A 20,664-nucleotide genomic window follows, 5' to 3' on the forward strand; every position below is an offset into this window, starting at 1 on the left:
TGCAGCTAATTACATTTAGGCAGTGAATGAATATGCGTACTTTGTGTTTGTACATCATTTCTAAATTAATTTTACAATGCGGTTACAGGAGAAAATGCAACACTTTTTAATATTTATTGAAGCATTTGAATAAAGAAACTAAGTGATATTTTTGTAACCATTTCTTTATTATTTTTATTTTTTCGAATACGAAATGTATAAAGAGTGTAAGTGTAGTAATTGCCAAAAATCTAGACCTCAGGATTTTAAATATTTTAAACCTTCCTGAAGCTCTCTCCCCCGCCCAGTAAAAGTACTTTTTTTAGAATTATGCCTGTCTTTGAATACGATAATGAGTATTTCTGTATATATTTAGCTCCATATTTCTACATAATGAAGTAACTTTTAAAGTGCAGTAAAAAAGTATTCATGCTTATGGATAAAACAAGGGAATAGTCGCTATTAAAGCAATTTACATGCTCTAACAGCAGTCGACATTAACTATTCCACTGACGCATTAGAATTGATGAAATTCTGTCTTTCATCAATAAATTCTCAAATTTTAATCGGAAAGAAATGATGCCATTTTAAAATTCGAAAAAATATCCATTTTACTAGATTAGATTGATTGCTGATATATTTTATTCAATACTAGAGCCTGATTTGGCTATGCTGGATAACGAATTATTATTAACTCATTTTATATTTTAAGCACCTTTCTTAAAGCAAACATTTTTTTTTTTTTTTTCCTATTCTATTAAAAATATTTATGTACCTTAGGTACCTCAGGATTATTAAGGTACCCCGAGGCTCCCTAGTGATCTGGTCTGCCTTCCAGATTCTTTTCATCTCAGTCTGCTGCATTCTACTGTCTTTTTTCCTTCCCTCGACGGCAAACTAAGGAGCTCCCCATGAGAAGCCGTCGCCGCTCTGTTTTCTTCTTGCTTCTAATGGACAGTCAAAAATTCCACGTGTTGGCCGTGCGAGGAGGCTCTCTCGCCGACTGATGCTTTTGGTACGCAGTGTAACAGTCGGCCGATAGCTAGCCACGTGAGTGGTTAGTCAGCTAAGGATCCATCTAGGAACCATTTCGTGAATTTGATGTTAAGGTTCGTTACTATCCACGGCAATAACTCTGAGTGTATAGGTTCTGACTAGAATCCGAGGCTGGGGATATCTAAAGCCGGTGGGCGACTTTCCTTGTTGGGCTCCGCGATTTCGGACTTGAATTTCCATAAACATCGTATGGGCAAATCCAAACATGCTCCCTTCTGTGAAAGAACTGAATTGAAAATACTAATCTTATTCAACCATTTCATATATTTTTTCATCATTTAAAATTATCAACTCAAAAGGAAATGTTTGTCACCGTTTCTTGTTCAAACAACCATTGTAAGCACTATTGTTGAAATTCAAAAGTTACATTCTAAAGATTTACTTGTTGTTGTAAATTCTCGCAAGGAAACCTAACGAATTTCAAAACTAAAAGCGTTAATGATTATACAAATCAACGTACTACTCATAGAACACCGAATTCCTCTAAAGTGTGATAATTTGCGGAGAGTTACTAAATGATACTTTGGAAAAAATTATTGACGAGCTTAAGCCGAAGGAGTGATTCATGCGTATCGTATCAATATTCGGCGAGATGGACAATTCCTTCCAACCAAGTATTAAATTCTGACCTTCAAGTCTTCAAGATTGCCTGAGACTATAATAGCTGGACATACACGATTACCTTTAGCTCTTCATTCCGAATCCTTTGAAGCTCTTTAATTGCCTGCATGCTGACCACTCTAAAACTAATTGCCGCGGAGCTGTTATTTGAGCTCGTTGTGCAGTATTTGACCACGAATGCACATTAGGGTGAAATGAGGGGGGGGGGACAATTTTTGATTTTTAATTTGTAATAGTGTTGAAAAGTTGCCTTTTGGTGTAGATAAAATAAATTATAAATATGAAAAATATTATAGAGTACGTTTTGAGGTGCCGCAAAGACGTTAAAGTTTTCAAAAAATTGAAATTTTTGATACATTTTAAAGTTTTTTTACGAAACAATCTTTTAATTTACAATAGCGTTGAAAAGTTACATTTTGGTATAGATAAATAAAAAATATTGAAGCACATCTTGAGTTTCATTAAAACACACTTTTTGTAACTTTTTAAAATATTTGCATTCCTCGATTATAAAATAAAAAGCTTTCATTAGGTATTGTCATATGAATAAAAGTATAAAAAAGGGTTTTACTATTGCACTGGCATGGCACTGAGTTACCGGCTGTTGTTGAGGTAAGGCGGAGATTTGTCTTCGTCCGATGACAAGGACAGAGCTGGTTTCAAATCTGTAGCTTTGCCGAGTTCAGTTGAGTTGGCGTCTCCCTTCCGTCTATTATGTAACTGCGAGTAAAAATGGCTTGGTAACTGTGAGCTTTGCTGTGAGTAAAAATGGCTCAGTCTAAATTAATGAAGACAAGACAAATATCAAAGTGTTCTATTTTTGGAAAATTTAGTGATTTGCTTGAAATTAAACATGCTACTGACAAATGTAGTGATTCTGTTATATTAGACAAAACTTCAAAATTGCTTCAGAGAAGGATCCTTCTGTAAGCGAAATATATGACATTTTAGTTCCCATAATAGAACAAATATGATCAAGAGCTTCTATTCCCGTTGCTTCTTACAAAAGAATTTCACAAATGATAAAAAGCTTATCGTGCTAAATACAGGAATTTATTAAAGTCTAAAAGCAGAAAATGTTCAGTTAAGTTTAATTCCAACCTCACAGAATTTAGAGAGGAAACTAGACATTTATTTGATATCGCTGACTTGCATAAAAGGAAAAAAAAAAAAAAAAAAAAAAAAACGTGCCAGTTATGAAATAAAAGGTTCTAAACGATCAATGCTCTAACAGGAAAATGGTTATAGGTAATATTGATATTGCTACCACTAATACTTTGAGGAAGAAAGAAGCAAGAAAGAGTAAAGAACTACAGAGAATAGTTAAGTTTAATCAAGAACGGGCAAAAAATACTACTGCATCAGAAACGATTACTGGCGCAATGATAACGCTGAAGAACAACGTGGTTCTTTACCAATAGAGGTAAGCCAACCAGATCCATCAAATAGACAAGAAACGATAAAACTACCATGCGCCTGTGCGGTTTATTAAGTTAAAACTTTATACAGAAGGCATCTGAAGCTGAACCAAATAATATAAGGGACTCGGTTATCGACTTTCTCTGGCTTCCTTGTCACATGCAAGCAATGGAAAGAGCTGTGAGACTGGTAGCCGAATCAGCTCAAAATGTCCGCGGTTCAATCGCAAAAGAAGGATACATAAGAACAGAAATTGACTCACGTGTGAATATGCCAAAATTTAATTTAAAAGAAAACAGTTTAATGTGGCAATGAAGTAGAAGCAAACATTTTGCTACTGTAACATTTGTAACCATTACGGAAGCAAAAGTAAGAAACGCAAAATTGGACATAAAAAAATATTTTTTATTATTATACTTTGTAATTAATAATTTTTTCCAATTGTAATGCTTATATATGTATTTAAAATCATCTTTGTAACATTATATGATCGAAAAATTCATAAAAATGTTTTATCAAAATTTATAATTGTTTTTTTTTTTTTTTTTTTTTTTTTTTTTTTTTGCAAACTTTAAGCTCTTTGCAGCATCTCGAAATATTGTTGTTTTGCAACTAGAATTGTTTAAAATTCTTTTTGAACCTAAAAGCTAACTTTTCACCGCTATTGCAAACTAAAATCTGGAAAATTTTAAAAGGCCTTTTTTAAAAATTTTCATTTTTTTTTTTTCCTTTTTTTTTTTTTTTTTTTTTTTTTTTTTTTTACAAATTTGAAGTTTTTTGCGGTACCTCAAGATAATGTAATATTGCAACCAAATGTTTAAATATTGTTTTTGAACCTAAAAATTAACTTTTCCGTACTATTATCAAACTAAAATCTAAAAAAAGAAAGAAAGAAAAAAAAAAAAAAAAGGCAATTTTTGTTCTATCCTAATGCACATCTAAAGAAAAATGAGTGAATTGTAAGTGCGAACGCAGTTCCTATTCGTGCTCATTCTAAATCTCGTTCTAAAGAGATTATCATACTTAGATGAAAAATAACATATTCTGTCCTAAAGCTAAATACCTCATACTAGCTCAAATGTCTATAAAAAGTAAAAACTATGCTTCAGCTACTAAAAAAAATTCCGTTGAATATCTAAAACACAAACCAAATGTACTACCATTTTAACAACTGATACTACAACTGGGCTATCAGAGATCAAATCTGATGGATAAAAAAAGAAAGAAACAAGACCTCTCTATCCTTAAAATATTATAAGTAGTGTTCTCCTCTTAAAGATTTGGAATAAAAAAGGTCAGCTGCTTTAGAATTTTGATACAGCAGGTCTCACAACTAAGGATTTATCATCCTTGTTTGGTAATCCATCGACACATTTTGAGCTTTGAAAAATCCATCCTTCAGAGGATTAATAAGTTTTCCAAAAGAGTTGCGAAGAACATGCAACTTCACATACTGGCGTTAATAAAAATCTCTCTAAAGTTATTTAAGGTTTTTTTTTAAAGAATTATTACGGCATCAGGTTGAAATTTTTGAATCTTAAAGCTCTTATCAATGCGGCACACCCTATCTGTATTGCATTTCATGAAGCCAAATGCTTACTCAATGATATGAAGATACAATTTTGTACAGAAGGATAATGATACTGGAGCTGCAACTTTTGGTGGAGTTTGTATACTAACATTTAACTTTTATCCTTATACATACATCTTTATACATGCATCTTTGCAGGCTAAGGTTAGTGCCGCTTCACGTTCGAATCCTAATGACTGTCTGCTACATTTCTCTGCCATCAAAATGATGTTATCTTTCAAAATGCCTTGAGGTTGATAAGTAAAAGGTACCTGGCTGATCTACCACAGGTACCTTTTATATTACTAGGCGATATCAGTGGGTGCTAAATTTTGTGAGTTTCTGAGAGCACAACTACTATAGTCTGTAGGCGGTTCAAGGTCACATTTTCTACCTCGTTATTGGTTGTCTGGTACCAGTAACGCGGTAGAAAATGTGACCTTGAACCGCGTACTGAAAATACACAGACTATAATTGGCGACAGGTTGAACAATTCATTTCTTATAACTGTTTCTGTCTTCTCAATGATGACAAGAGAATGTTCTTCCACGAACCCGCACCTATGTCTCATTCCCTGGGTCTGACACTTTGCTCTTCAATACTTTTCCTTTGTTGAATTTTTTGACACTGTAAATAATCTTCACGACAGTGATCACTTTTCATTGATTTTTCCTTTTCAGATAGTAGAAGTGTGACGAATTTCCCACAAACCTATGCATTCCAGAAGGCAGTCTGAGTTGCATTTACTAAGAATGCATTGTTAAAAGAATAAATGCGCTTTCTTAACATAATTGCTGATGCTGCAAATAATGTATTTGACTGTAACAGTTGTATTATGCGACCATTTCTAAAGGATATCTTCTTCCACAAAAATTTTGCAAACCAATTCATTATTATGTCGTTTTCCTTTTCTTTTTCTTTCTTTTTTTTAATGAAGAATGAAGGAAACTGAAGTTTTTTAAGTCAGCAGTAAAAAAAGTTAACATTTTAAAAATTATCATATTGAAAAAAGGCAATATTATAAATTGTAACAGGCGATCATTGCTTTAGCATTGACACAAAAGAAAACGAATATTTTTATTATATAAATTGGAACTTCCTTTTATTTAGGGTCGTTCTGATCAGTCAATATGTTAAGAGATGCTATTTATAACTTATATTAGCTATAAACAAATAATGGTATCGATCTGTGTTGGATGATACATCGCGATGATGAAGTTCGATCATCGTCCAACCTTACTACGTATACTAATCCAGTTCTACTCGACCGGGTATCTTCTGTACTGTGCGGCCAGATTTGGGTCGGTTTCTATTGTAAAGGCCTTATCACACGGCCAAATACCGTCTGCACTTTCGTGGGCAAACGCGCACGGAAAAATGTGTGTAGTGACGTCATGTGGGGATTTGCTGTATGGTAAACCTAAAACACAGGTGTACTTTATGGCTAATTTATCGCTCTTTATTCGCTTTTTCTGTTTGGTGAATATCTGTAGTTTACACATTTCGTTAGTGGGATTCCTGTTCATACATTCCATACATTATATCCTGGGATATATTGCTGTTTCATCAATTTCGTCAATTTTTCAGTAATAATGACAGGTTTAAGTACAAAAAAAAATCTAATAATTGCATAATGTATCTGTATTGGTATTTCATAGATTAAATTGTGAAAATCAAATTGACACACAGAAATATGCTAAAAAAGCGATTTTGTGAGTTGGATGTGCAATTAATTTTAAAAATAAAAACTTCACTATTATTTATTAATCAAAGCATTAAACAATAACAGAATTATTCATATTCTTCATTTCCCTTAAATGTACTATATAATGTGCTGAACAATATTTCAGAGATAAGAAAATTAATTGATCCTTATTAACTTTCACAACAGCAAAGAATTAAATAATTTTTCAACTGTATGGAAGATGTTAATTACATATTTTAGAAAATCAAAAATTATACCATTATTTAAAAAAAAATTAAAGATTTAATCTGCTCAAATACAGTTCACAAAAAGAAGACAATTCACATAAACATTAATAATTTTTTTAATTCTGAAAATAAATTTTCTTAGTTTTAATGACTATCTACGGGTGTCAATATCTCTTCGTCTTAATTATTGTACGAATTTCTTCGTGTAGCATTTGTCTTTAATAATGAATATTCAGTGGATTCGAAATAGCCGGTTTTTGATGAATAAAGTCGATCAAAACCCATTTTTTATCACACGACCATAGAACATTTTGGAAATGTGTTTACAAATTAGTTTCATATTGGCGCCAATCGCGCCATTCTTGGCAACTACGTCAGTACCAAAGCCATGCACGATTGGTTGAATTTCGTTTGCAAACAATCTTTCCGTCGCTATCGTCTGCATTTTCAAGCAGGTTTGAAAAAGCTCACGATGACGGAAAACTTGCTTGACCGGTTGCCTGCGGGTAAAAACGGAAAATTGCCCACGAAAGTGTAGACGGTATTTGCCCGTGTGATAAGGCCTTAAGCGAGGGGTGCAAGTTGAAAAGTAAATTATCATTAAGAGCATCTTCAAGATGGGTATGGTGGAGGAATTGTCAGCTTTGCACATTTGACAGTGATGGATTACTTTTGCTTGCCGGATACTTAATAAAAAATAACGGAAAGAATTAGGAGTCAATATTATGAATTTTGCGAGTGTGAATAAAAATTAATTTTCAAAATAAGAAACGCTATAAAAAATTCTATTATTTAATTTTTTTTTAATATTGTGTATTAATAAGCTTCTGTATTGATTCGAATACCGCACATAAATTTTAATTTTTGAGAAATTCATTTACTTTTGTTTATTTTGTTGAAAGTTTTATATTCAAGACAAGTATGCAATGCTTATTCTAAGCTGCGTTAATTTTTTCTCTAGAAAATAAAATAAAAAACGTTTTAGGCAGAAATTTATATTTTATATTGAGTGATTGGGCTTTATTGAATGATGTAAAGTGAAAAAAAAAAAGTCTGGTAACCCGCATTAAATTTATTAGTAACTTAGTAGAGTCATGCAGTTTTATGCGCTTTTGTATTCTCAAAACTATGCACATTTCATGAACTCAATATTACATTGTAATATTTTTATAGCCTAGTTGTCAATTAATAAATTAATTTAATTAATTTCAATTTTATATTTGCAAATTTGGAAACAAGAATAATTTCAAGATTCCATGATAAAGAATTTCAAATGAAGACTAATAAGAAAGAAGTAATTAAAATAAAATCATTTTTCTTTTTGGTACATTAATAAAATTCTGTGTTACATTTTTTTATCTTAGGATTAATACTCCACATGATTTAGACAAAAAAAAAAAAAAAAATGTAAAATATATGATATTAAATTTTATTTTCAAGTGACAAGAAGCCACATTAACAAAGTACATGTCAGTGACATAATTCGTCCCTTAAAACAAATTTATGCTATAGAATTTTGAGCGTAACCTTTGAGACTATAATTAAAAACATTGACGCTAAATAGTTTTCTAAAATTTTCAAAATTTAGAAAATTAGAAATCTTTAAAATCATTCATTACAATTTGAATAATTTGACTGAATAGTCAAAAAAAATCAATATTAATGAAAAAATCAATAGCCTTTCTCATTTTTATTACCCTAACAGAAAACTCTGAAAAAAAACACTGCTTTAATTAAAATATTTTATCTTAATATTTTTAAATATATACTTAGAAATGAATGATAATACCCACCGAACAGGGATTAAAGCGGTACTCTAATTTTTTTAAAAGTAATCGATAAAAAAAATCATCAAAATGTATTTTCATTTTTCTTGTGTACATATACGTATATATAGCTGAGTTGATGTATTACAATAAGTAATATTATATCTTATTAATATTCATTCATATATATATTAGGGCGTTATATATTTCCTATGTGCAAATAAAAAGTAATGTATTTGTTTCGACTTTAAAATGAATGCTCTGGATTATGGATATAATTCTGATCCAAAATGTTGAGAAAGTGTGCATAAATATTCCTGGGAAAGTGCATCCCCTGGTTACAGTGCTCTGCATATTATAATATAATTAAATAATAGGTTTTGCAAGACTATGTGAAGAATCCTTACTATTGTGTAACAGTTGAAAAACAAACAAACCTGTTATGTTCTCCCCTCACGCATATTCTTTTATTGTCTAAGGCAGAACACCACCTGGTGATTTTCAGCCTCAAAAGTATCAGTTATTAACGAAACCTGTGGACTTGCTACCATCAGTCATGAGGGGAAAATACAAGTGAATTCATTTCAGTCTGCCAGCTGTAAACAATGAACAATTCTCTGTATACAACTGAACTCAGATTTAAATTATCTTCAAGAGTCAGGAGATTAAAATTTCACATTTATACTTTTATACACGTTGTCATTTCTTTTCTACAAGATTTTTATGTTTTTAAAACTACTTTTCGTTTTGTATATTGAGAATTTTACTATTTGCTCATCTCCAACACATGATTGGCTCAACATGACCGGAACTGGCCAGTGTGCCATAAAACCCAAACTAAAAACAACGTGACGTCTTTAGCTTTCAACATTGAATGACAATCATACGATTAAACATGTTTTAGAAGAATGAAACATTTTGAATTTTAGCTCAACAGTGATATCTATTGTTGAAAATGACTCAAAAGAGAGAGAGAAAAGAGCCGAAATTCATGAAATATTTGCACAGGATTTAATTATTTTTAAAAATGACATTTTAAAATAACGCAAAAATTGTTTTTGTGCTGTCATATTTTTCAGAACTATCGCGGAAAGAAAGGTAAAATTTCGCTTTATTTTTAATGAATTAAAATTTGAGAAAAATCCCTCCTCGTTGTACATTTCATCCTTCAAAATATGTACACGTGATAATTCTTCAGTCTACAAATTTGGTAACTCTTCAGCCAGCGAGTCCAGTCCACAACTGACTCGCGCATTCTTCTTGATTATAAGTTAGGCAGTCACAATGTATAGGCAGTAAATTATGGATCTTGACCTAAAACAGGATTTTCGAAGCATTTGGACTGCATAAAAAAGAGTTAATTTATCAGATTTAAAATGAAAAAAAAAAAAAAAAATCTAGCAAGCCTGACCTTGTAGATTTTGTATTCCTGTGTTGTTCAATCTAATCCCGGATATTACAGTCTCATTTTTGTTCCCCAAGATAAAAATAAAATTGGAATTCTATAACAAATGCAAACGAAAGCTATGCACTATTTATTTTACTGATCTGACCTTTCTTATTCTCTATTTTACTCTAAAATCAATTCATTGAATGATCCATTGTTGTGCCATGTTAAACTGTATACATTTTGCTGTCCCAAAAGGAACGTTTAGAATCAGCAGCTTATTTGGGAATGTGTTTTGTCAAATATAAATACGCATGACACAAAATTTATTTGTTTTGATTTTTAAAAAATAAAATGTTCACAATTTTTAAATTTCGAAATATGTTTAAGATTTTTGGATTGAATGTTTCTAGCTTTTAAATACTTAAGTGTCACTGAGGTGTCTTGATGCTCTAAGATAGGTTATATTCAACTTTTAAATTCATAATTTGCTTTTAATTATTTTTAAGGTTGAATAATTTTTATGAAAAATTCAAAATTTACAAATCCGTTTTCGACGACAAACGGACCCGATGTAGTGGATGTGACGTGAAACATCCAACAGGTTCAGTAACAAATAACGTTTTTTCAGCACGAAAACCAGATAATAAAACAGGGATGAAGCATATATAAGAACAACGCTTAAGTAAACAGCAGCATACAAGCTGCAAATGGGTAATAAACAATCGTAATAGCACAAAGAGAACTCAACTCTCACTACTCCTAACTCAACACAGACTGGATGTTCAGCACACGACTCACTAGACTGCACGCTCGGCATCCATCAGAGCTGTCTATAAAACTGTCTTCCTTGCCAGGAAACCCAATAGACCGAGAAGCAACATTATAGATTCGTAGCAATATGCTTAGCTTTTGAATATTTTACATTTGATTTAATCTTTTTAATAACTAATAACGTACAAAAACTTAAATTCTTGATTTTATTTACATTTTAAAATTAATTATTTACGAACATAAATTCTAAATATGTTTTTTCATGTTATTTACTAGCCACTCAGCTGTTCAACTATTCTATATATGTTTAATTTCATTGGAGAAACTAATTTATTCCCCCAGCTATATCCGTAGTACGGATTTCGCCAATTCTTATTTCATACTTATCGCTTTTGACAACCAACTGGTTCACTATAATTATTAACTATGCAATTTTTCAATTGTATCTTTTGTATACAACTTAGTTTTGTTTATTTCCTTAGCAAAGTATAATTATTATTTCCAATTTTCAACGAACGTGCAGTTCGTAATATTTGACAAGCATTTATACAAATTTAGCAAGTCCGATTTGGAACCGTATCCATCCAGGAGGCGAATTTCTGTCACATGCACGTAAACACGATAGTTCAAAAACGCTTTGCCTTAAATTCTGTTTTTTTATTTATTTTTTTTATTTTATTTTTTTTAACGGACGGTACTGAGAGACCTCTGTAGCTCGAACTAGCAGTCGCAAAACCACCAAATTTTGTACGGAGACTCCACTTTTCCACGGCAAACTTACTTCATATCTCTGGTCTTCATTTCTCTTAATAGTTTTACGGAAAAATTCAACTGTTTCTTCATCGGTTACTTGCCTTGATTTAATTTCTACAGGATCTCGTATACCGATGGCATCGTGGCTCCATAATTCAGTCAAATCTAAAGTGGCAACATAAATAATATTCCCCAAAGATTTTGACTGCTTCGTTTGTTTACCTTGAAGTGTCCATCCAAGTTTTGTTTTCATGGCTACTAAATTTTTATCAATGTGTTCCCGTCAGCCATACACCAAGGTAATCTGCTCCTATTAATAAATCTATTTCAGGAGTGTCTTCCCCTGTATCACTTAATTCTATAATTTTTTTCTCTTTAAAATGGGGAAAATTTCAGGATTACTTACAAGGAATAGCACCACATATTTTCTTTTCATCTAAAACGGAAATGTTGTGCTTGAAATTTGAACACAAGGTTTGCAATGTAATGTTATACACATTATGGAACTTTTGTTTAGTTTCACTGCCCCCCAAAAGCCCATGACTTAACATTTCCTGATCTACTGGTTCCAATCCTAGTTTATCCACAATATCCTTTTTTTTATGAAAGATCTTTGAGCACCGGTATCGAATAATCCTCGGATAATTAAAGATCTGTCTTTACCTACGATTTTCACCAATATCGTTAACAATAATGTAGATGAATTCCTTGGTGACAAGAGAATCTTGGCATCTAATTCAGGTGATGGATTCTGTTTAGTTTGATTTATATTTGGACACATAATACTATGATGTTTTTTCTTGCCTATAATGCACTTCAAATAGGCCCTGCAAATCTTTGAATTATGACCTAGTTTCAAGCAAATAAAGCACGCACCTTTCTTCTTTAGTGTTTCTTTTTTCTCTTCCAGTGACATATCAAGAGCTTTAAAGCATTCTGTTGTATTATGAAATGACTTATTACAAAATAAGCATTGCTTGTCATTTTTTCCCCAGCTTTTTTCTTTTCACTAGATACAATCCAGGCTGACGTAGGAATTTTATCTTTCGATTTAATTCTTTGAAACTCTTGATCCGTCGCAAAACTGGATCGAGCAAGTTGTAATCTCTCATCACTCTCGACTTCCGATCGAAGAAATTCTAACAAATTTCCCAAAATATTAGGCTTGACTTTATTTTCAACTCTGCTACGTGTTCGTTCACACTCTTTTATAAGATCTTCTGGAAGAGCTGACTCTACTAATGGATACAGCATTGCTTCATACCTTTCAGATGTCACTCCTGATGTCTCTAATCTCTTAACTGGGTTTCTAATTTATCAAAAAGGGCACGTAAAGTGAAATTTTCTGCATTTTTTGCTTGCATTAAAATAAGATTCAAAAGTTCACGAACATAAATTTGAATCAACAACTCATCATTAGCAAAACGCGATTTCAATTGTTCAATAGCTTTATTATAATTCGCGCCCGACGACGAAAACTCTCGACTAAATCTCTTGTCGATGAACCAATTTCCGTCGCCTGTAAAAGATATTGAAATTTATCATCCGAATCAATACTATCATCATCGTGAATTTTCTTTATATCGTCGTCAAAACGTTTTAATTCCAACTTGGAGAGGCGAAAAGTTCGTTTTGTCCCATTTAATGCACCGGAAGTATCGCTATTTTCTTCTTTCGTAGCCAAAACAAAATCGACTTTTGTTTTCATAGCAATCTATTGATCGCGATAATTTTCCGCTATGTCAAGGTCATTAGAAAATTCTTCTTCTTCAAAATTTTCCCTTTCGGACAATTTTACTCTAATTTTTTCATCTAATTCAAATAACCTTTCAGCTTTATCACTTAAAATATTAAATACCGGCATCAATTCAATTTTACTTACCGGTTCCGTTTTCACAGCATTTTCAACTTCTTTCAACGATTTGGTACGATTTGATGTTCTCTCCCGTTTTAGATAATCCATAGTCCTGTCACAGATGCCAATTTGTAAAATATCTTCAATAATTACTGTGGATGTGATATGAGAGAACACTTTATTTGCGATTATTTACATAGAAAGTTTCGAAAGCATAGAAAAAACGAAATCTGAATTAATTACACTGGAGTGGAGTTGAGTTGTGACGCTTACAGGCTTAGCTAGAACTAATATATCAGCCTAAACTTTAATTTAATTTTAAAGTTTTATGCTTAGAATTTTGTGAATCATCTTTCTGCTAATTTAATTTTTATTTGATTAGTTACAATAGATATATGATGAATATAGTTGCTAAATTTATCAGGAATCATGGTAAGGTCAGTTTATTAGAAAAAGAAATTAATGTTTTTAATTAATGAAACAAATAGATAATTTCTTAAGTATAATTAAAATTGTTTAAATATCGTTAGACCAAGAAAACAATAAGTATCAAATAGTTGTAGAATTGTTCTGAATAAGAGCTGAAAATACTGTTACTATGACTTTCTGGGTTGAAATATTCAAATTATAAAAAGGATGCAAAAATCAAATACCTAGTCTTGACAAAACTAGTTAAATCTGCTTTAATTTCTTCTGCAAACCTATTTTTGAAAATCCATTGATTTCTTTGGATAATATAATGACAAGTGCTGAACATCTTTGAGAATGGATGGTATGTATGCTGCGCAAACCGTAAAACTAAAAAAAAAAAAAAAAAAAAAAAAATCTTTAAACAAATGTACGTGAAATTTTGGGGGCACAAATTTTTTTCAAAAATTCCAGTGAGTAAAAGTTTATAGAAAATTTATTAAAAGTTTCATCTATGGCATCTTACTAAAATTCCATAAATTTTCTCTTCTTATTTTCAATTCCTCTCCAATGCCTGTTAATATGGATACTTTAGCAGGCATTTTAGATCGAATGGGTTATGGGAAAGTGAAGTGATCTATGTCTTGATCAAATTGAATTTTTCATTTACCTGTTTAGAAAAAATAAACACATCAATTTCCAAAATTTTTTGCCTTTCCAAAAATTAATCGAAATGTAGCAATTATTTTAAAATTGTTGAGAAAGCAAAATACTGAATATAATTTTGAACTGACGTGATAAATAATTATTTTCAAAATTTCTCTTTTCCTTTGTTGAATGAAATAGTTTACAAATGTGAACATCACAAAATTATTATAATTGTACTCATAAGTGAAATTTTTACTAGTTCTTAATAATTTTTATTCCAAAATTGTTTTTTTTTTGTCTTACTAATGTAATCGCTTTAAAATATGCACGTAATCGTCGCATTAACATTCTGAAATTATATTTTTACTTCTCACTAGTTTTCGGGATTTCTGATGTGGAATTGCAACTATCCCTTTACTGAAAATGCAAAACTGAAAAGATTTGTTTTCTGTAAAAAGTATGATTTTGAATTTGGTTGGAGAAAGTATAAAGCATTAGAATAAAAATGAAAAAAGATTGGCAAGCGAATTAAGTTTTTGTTCAATAATCCCGAACTAAAAAAAGCAAGCATAAAAAGACTTATGATAGATCAACTAGGCTCATTAAAAATTAGAAGTATTAAAATATGAGACAAAGTGAAACTATTTAGTTCAAATAGCAAAAGAAATTTGGACAATTTTAAAAGGTGTGTTTAAAATCTTAGTTACCACGTCACATATAAAACGAAATTAATTCAGAAATGAAAATCAATTAAATTGCAATTAACTTTGGGAAAAGTGGGCGAAATAATTATTGGTGTCATATTATATGGCAGTTCGTAGTGTAGCATCCTGCAGCACATGCGAAGATTCATTTACTTTGTAATGAGTTGATATTTCTTTAATTTTCGGGCATTGAAAGGTTGGCAGTGACCTTTGTCATGTTTTGAAGAGCATTCTTCATTAAGAGATTGGATAAAAACTGTGGATTTATATTAAGAATAAATGGATACTTCATAGATATTATTATATTCTATTGTATTATAACGAAAAAAAAAAAAAAAACCCTGTTTTTATCAAAAATTCGATTTTAAGATTTTGATATTTCTCAATGATGCACACTTACCTGATTCCAAAAGAAAATATATTTGGAATGATTGGTCTCGGTTTGTCTGTGAACACGATTACTTTAAAATGCAGCAAGCGAAACAAATCAAATTTCGTGTGTTGTCATGTCAAATTTTGGACCCAAGCTGTCGAAATGAAACTGTAAAGAATGTAAAGAGGGTTTTCTGATTAGCGCACAAAACGGGTCATATTGTAAAAATAATACACATGGTATTGCAAGAGAGAGAGCAGATCTTTCTCCCAGTTAATGGTTGTCAGAGAAATCTGAAACTCTTCTTAATTTTATCGTATGTAAATACCAGACAATTGTTTATACAAAGAAAAGAATACAGTTTCATGTAGACGTGTTACTTTGTTCGACTTCTGAAGTATTGAACTCCGATTAATTTATGTGCTGTGTGAAATGAAAGTTTCTTTGCTAGCCTTCCAGTCATTTTTCAGACTGGCAGTTATCACCTCTATTTTGGCAGAATTCCCGAAAAACACCGCCCAGATTTTCACTATCAATAACAAATCTTTTTCACCGCCCTGGCTGATTTTGATATATTTGAAGCACTTGTATTTTTGCTTTCTAGTAGCAGATAAGACGTGTATTCAATCAGAAATATACCTTTATGATAAAAAAGAGTATTTTTAGTGTTTTGCTATATTTATTTCCAAAAGAGTGGGTGTGCATACCCAGATACCGTTTTCATATCAAGAAATTTAACAAAACAATTTTATTTTCCCTTGAAAGAATTTGCCTTTGGCAACTGAACCGCAATTACCAAGACATTTTTTTGTATCTCGTAATCAGTTCCTCCTTGCGCCACAAACACCCGTATCAATGCAGGTCCATAACTGCGCAGAAGGTGACGACTTTTTTGTGGTGCGTCAGAAAAGGTTCCAAATAGTGACTGGTAATAGTGATCTCACAACAGCTCAGAATCCAAATAGCTGACGTAAGCAACATCTCCGAAAAAGAAAATTCATTTCAATCTGGGAAAGCAAATTCTGGCATAACTGGTATATGTTATTAGTTTTCTCTCTGAGATCTGAAATGTTTCGATGTATTGTGATACTATCCAGAAACCATGGCGCCTATTATCCTATGATTCTTTTTTCTTCTTCACGGCAGTTCTGTTGTCATTAGCATATAGAAGCTGATCAGGAAGTTCAACGTATTTTCTGCCTGACATCGATTGCAAGGCATCGATTTATTTCAAGCTACCGTTTAACAGTTAACTCTATGATGACTTGAAAAATGTTGCGCAACAGTGCCTACCACTGGCGTTGCTTTCCTTCGTGGAAGGTTGCAAGGTATGAGAAGTTCTTTAATAATGACAAAGATTTAGTTTATTTTGCATAGATTAGCACCCCGTTTGAAGCCATACGGAGGCTGTCTTGGAGCAAATCTTACCAGTTTGAATCGTGGCTAGATATCGAATTCAACATTTGAAGCGGCAAATTCCTTCTTTACATTAACTGAAGGATGAATTCAAACGGCTCAAGTTGAATTTAACATGCATCATTCCCTGCTAAATTTTGTTGATAAGTAATTGAGGTATTTTCAGGTAACCATGAAATTATTCTGTTAAAAGATAAGTCTCTTTTTTTTCTTTTTTAATTTTAGGTCAGTGTCTTTTCTGTTAACCCTATAGTGTTGGAGTTATTTTGTAGCAAAGGGGATTGAGGGTTGGAGTAAACTGAAAAAAGTCAAATCTTTCTCTACATTGTTTCAAACTATCAGAAGTGTGCCTTTTTAATGCACGCATATTTATAAAAAAAAATGAAATTAAGGCAACTAATAGTAAACGAAGTATACCACAAAAGAGTTAGATTGATGTTGCTCTGGTAGCATTCGAATCATTTGATATGCTGAGGCAATTGAATTTATAGTAAAGATTTATTTGTGTGTCATTTATAAGCTTATCGTGTACAGTTCCATCTATGGATTCATCAAATCCAATGATTTGAAAACAGAAAATATCTCGGCTGAGCGTCCGCTGCACAATATGTGATCAGAATTTTTGACAGGATTGGAAGCTCAATTATAGCTATCATCGCAGTTAGCAACCCTCTCAGAATTAACATGCACACTCTCCGTGTGTCGTCTGACTGCCAGTGTTTCTCTATTCCTCTGGAACACATCTGCGAAAGTAATCAACATACTTTGAACGGCGAATTAATTAACCTGAATTAACAGTTTTTCATCGCTGTTACCGTTTTAGTACCAAATCTGTTTTCAAATAAATTAATTATTGCTCATTACGGAAACAAACAAGTAGATAACTTTTTGTATTCTACGAAGTCCAATCAATTAATAATTTGTAATTATGAACAGATAAGTTAATTAATTCGTTACTCTAATCGTAATAAGAAGTTTCCTGCTGGAATATGCTGATTCTCTAGTATAATATATGGGACGAGACTTTGTTTACAAATATTGTGAAAAGACGAATAATACCAGAAAGTCGTTTCTTAACCAGTTTAATTTAAATATTTAGTGTTCATACAATCAACAAATTTTTTCAAAAATTGAAAGCTTGAATATCAAATAAAAATTTTTCTTCTCAAAATAGTTTTGAATCATAGTAATGTACTAATATTTAAATTTAAGATTAAGTGTGTATCACGCTCATCCAATAAATTGATCACATCATTTTTCTTCAGTTCTGCAGCTTACAAATAAATTCTCCTATATCAAATTATGATATCCGAATGCTTATGCAGATTTTATGCCCTTCAAATTCAATATTGGTATCTGTCATTTCATAGCTATTTCCTAATTAACATTTGTATTTTTTTATCTTAATTTTTATGTTTTTATCCTTAAATAGCCACACCAACATCAACTATTCTCCAGCCGAACATTTGTATATTTAAAATCATTGTCAAAACCTAAGAACCATTTTCCCAGTCACAAACACTATACCAATTCGTCAATTTTTATTTCGCATAAAATCCATCATTAATGGTCATTCAAATTATTGTTTCCCTTCTGTCAATTACCGTCCATTTTCGAGAGAGAGATATTTCAAAAACATGACTTCGCTGTACACTTTATGGGAAAAACCTTGACAGTTCAACTACTAAATAAAATATTTAATGTACTGATTTTGTCAATTTTTATTTCAAATGAAATCTCATGATCCTTTGATAAGAGCCTTCTACCTACACTACTTATATTTTGGAGAGATATTGCAACATAAAGCTTAGATAGTGCCCCCAGCAACAATTCGACACATTTTGTCAATTTCTGTCGACAATTAATTTTGCCACTTTGAAATATAGCTAACCATATAGGAATATTATACAGTTATAATCGAAAATAATGCTTTCTTTTGTTTGGATCAAGTGTTCATCAAAAGTTTTCAACATGACTACATCAATGCCATTATTATGATCGTCTGTGACGACTAGAATTAATCGGAATAATTGAGTCATGCTGGCCAACTTCAATGAACTGCATCTTTTCCCAACAGAAGTATAATGAGGAAGACGACTGATTGCGATGGTTCTCATAGCACGACTTTGGGAAAATTTCAGCAGATCTTTACCAATTGTGATACTAGAAGAAAACCACTCTTTGTTGAAAACTTTTTATATATCTGTGCGTATCAGGCTTTGTCCATGTTATCTTATTAACACGTTAACTTGAGTAATTTTGATTGGATTTTAACCGGCCTGAGGCCACGCAGTACTGAGAGTATATTGCATTAGTGAATCGTTATAAACAACTGTTTTCTTATTACAACTATGTTAAGTGGAAAATAAAAAAACGGATGATACAGCCCTTTCCATTATAACTACTACTTATAACTGGACTATTTGTAAAAGTGCAACAGGTGATTCCTCAATTCCATATTAATTAATATTAATAAATGATGCTCTCAATATAATTGTTGAATCAAACTATGAATTCTTAATTAGTTATTCTCTAGGTCTAATTAAAAGGAGAATAATTGCAGAGAATAATTAATTTTTTCAAATATTTTTAAAATGTAGGCGATAATTTTTTAATTCTGCCGGCTGATATAATCTTTTGGCATTTGCTTAAGTAATTCAAAACTTTTCAGTTATATAAACTTTGTAGCAAACTTGTTTGTATTTTATTTTTATGATATCTGTTACTTTAATATTATTATTTTTTTTTGCAATGTTTTCTGAATTATTCAATAGCAATACAATCATTATCTCTGGTTGTTTTAATATACAATATTTCATTGTTTTTGACGAAAGATTGAAGGGAATTCGAAAACAATAACTTGGATGATATCTACATTTTGCCTTTTAGCTTGCCAAGATGAATTTTAAAAATATAGTTGAAAAAGTTGCACAATACTGATAGAGTAATCTGATTTTAAGCTGATTTTTCAAATTGACAAAGATGTCACGAAGTTGAGGACGAAAATTAGCGAAATATTTCCAGTTGATGAGGCTGGGGATTGTGTCAAGGTTTTATTTTGCAATATCTCTAGAAATGGAGTGGTAGGGGATAGATGGCCATTGAAGATGTTACTAAGGGATCGCGAGCATTCACATGAAATAAAAAACAGTCGGTACAATGTTTGTGGTTGAAAATTTTGTGAAGGTTTTCCTCTGTAGAAAATGTAAAGCTTTTTTTATATTTCTTTCAAAAATGAAGGTGAGGGTAGGCGATCCATGATGACATATCTAGGGCCCATGTCCTTTCATATGAAGTAAAACTTTTGGGGGTTTTAATCGGTTTAGTTGTACGGGGCTGGAAAGCTGTGTCAGAAGATTTCTCCACAGAGAATGTGGAGTGAAGGTTTCTCCCTCCCCCTCAAAAATGTAAAGTTTTGGAAAGTAATCGACAGATGACAGTATATTTAGGGGCCATGAACTTTCGTATGAAACAAAATAATGGCGAAATCTGATCAGTGATTGAGGCTTAGTAACTGCTTCATTGGGTTTCCTTATTAATTTGAATATATAAATTATTGGTATGATTTATGCCATGAACGAACAATGTTTTCTAAACGCTAGTTCAGCTGTCGCAGTGTTATGGTTTAGAGAGGATTCGCTCGTAATATTAGCCATTTTGAAACCAAAAACTCGGAAGGATATCAAGACATTCTTGCTGAAAAATTATAACCAGAAGCTCCTTGCCTTATTAGTGGGCATTGCATTTTTCAACAATATAACGCCTGTTATCGTTTTCAAAGTCGTGGTTTTAAGTAAATGAAACAGAATTATTGGACTGGCCATCAAAAGGCCCCGATCTGCACCCTACGGAAAATTTGTGGAGCGTAATGACTCATGGTACTTATTCAGGCGGGCGCCAATAAATGTGAGCTGCAATGTGCGATCGAAGATTCGTGGAAAGTGTGCTTATCGAAATAATATTTAGAAAGATTTGATCTCGAATGGTAGATATCATACAAATA

General features: G+C 31.8%; 1 protein-coding gene across 1 annotated transcript in view; it reads left to right on the top strand.

Moving 5' to 3' along the window:
• The window catches only part of LOC129980902 (host cell factor 2-like), a 111,241-nt gene that overhangs the window by 4,990 nt on the left and 85,587 nt on the right, over nt 1-20,664 (top strand). The gene's annotated exons all lie outside the window — the stretch shown is intronic.

Source organism: Argiope bruennichi, chromosome 8 (assembly GCF_947563725.1).
Source record: "Argiope bruennichi chromosome 8, qqArgBrue1.1, whole genome shotgun sequence".
NCBI classification, from domain to species: domain Eukaryota; kingdom Metazoa; phylum Arthropoda; class Arachnida; order Araneae; family Araneidae; genus Argiope; species Argiope bruennichi.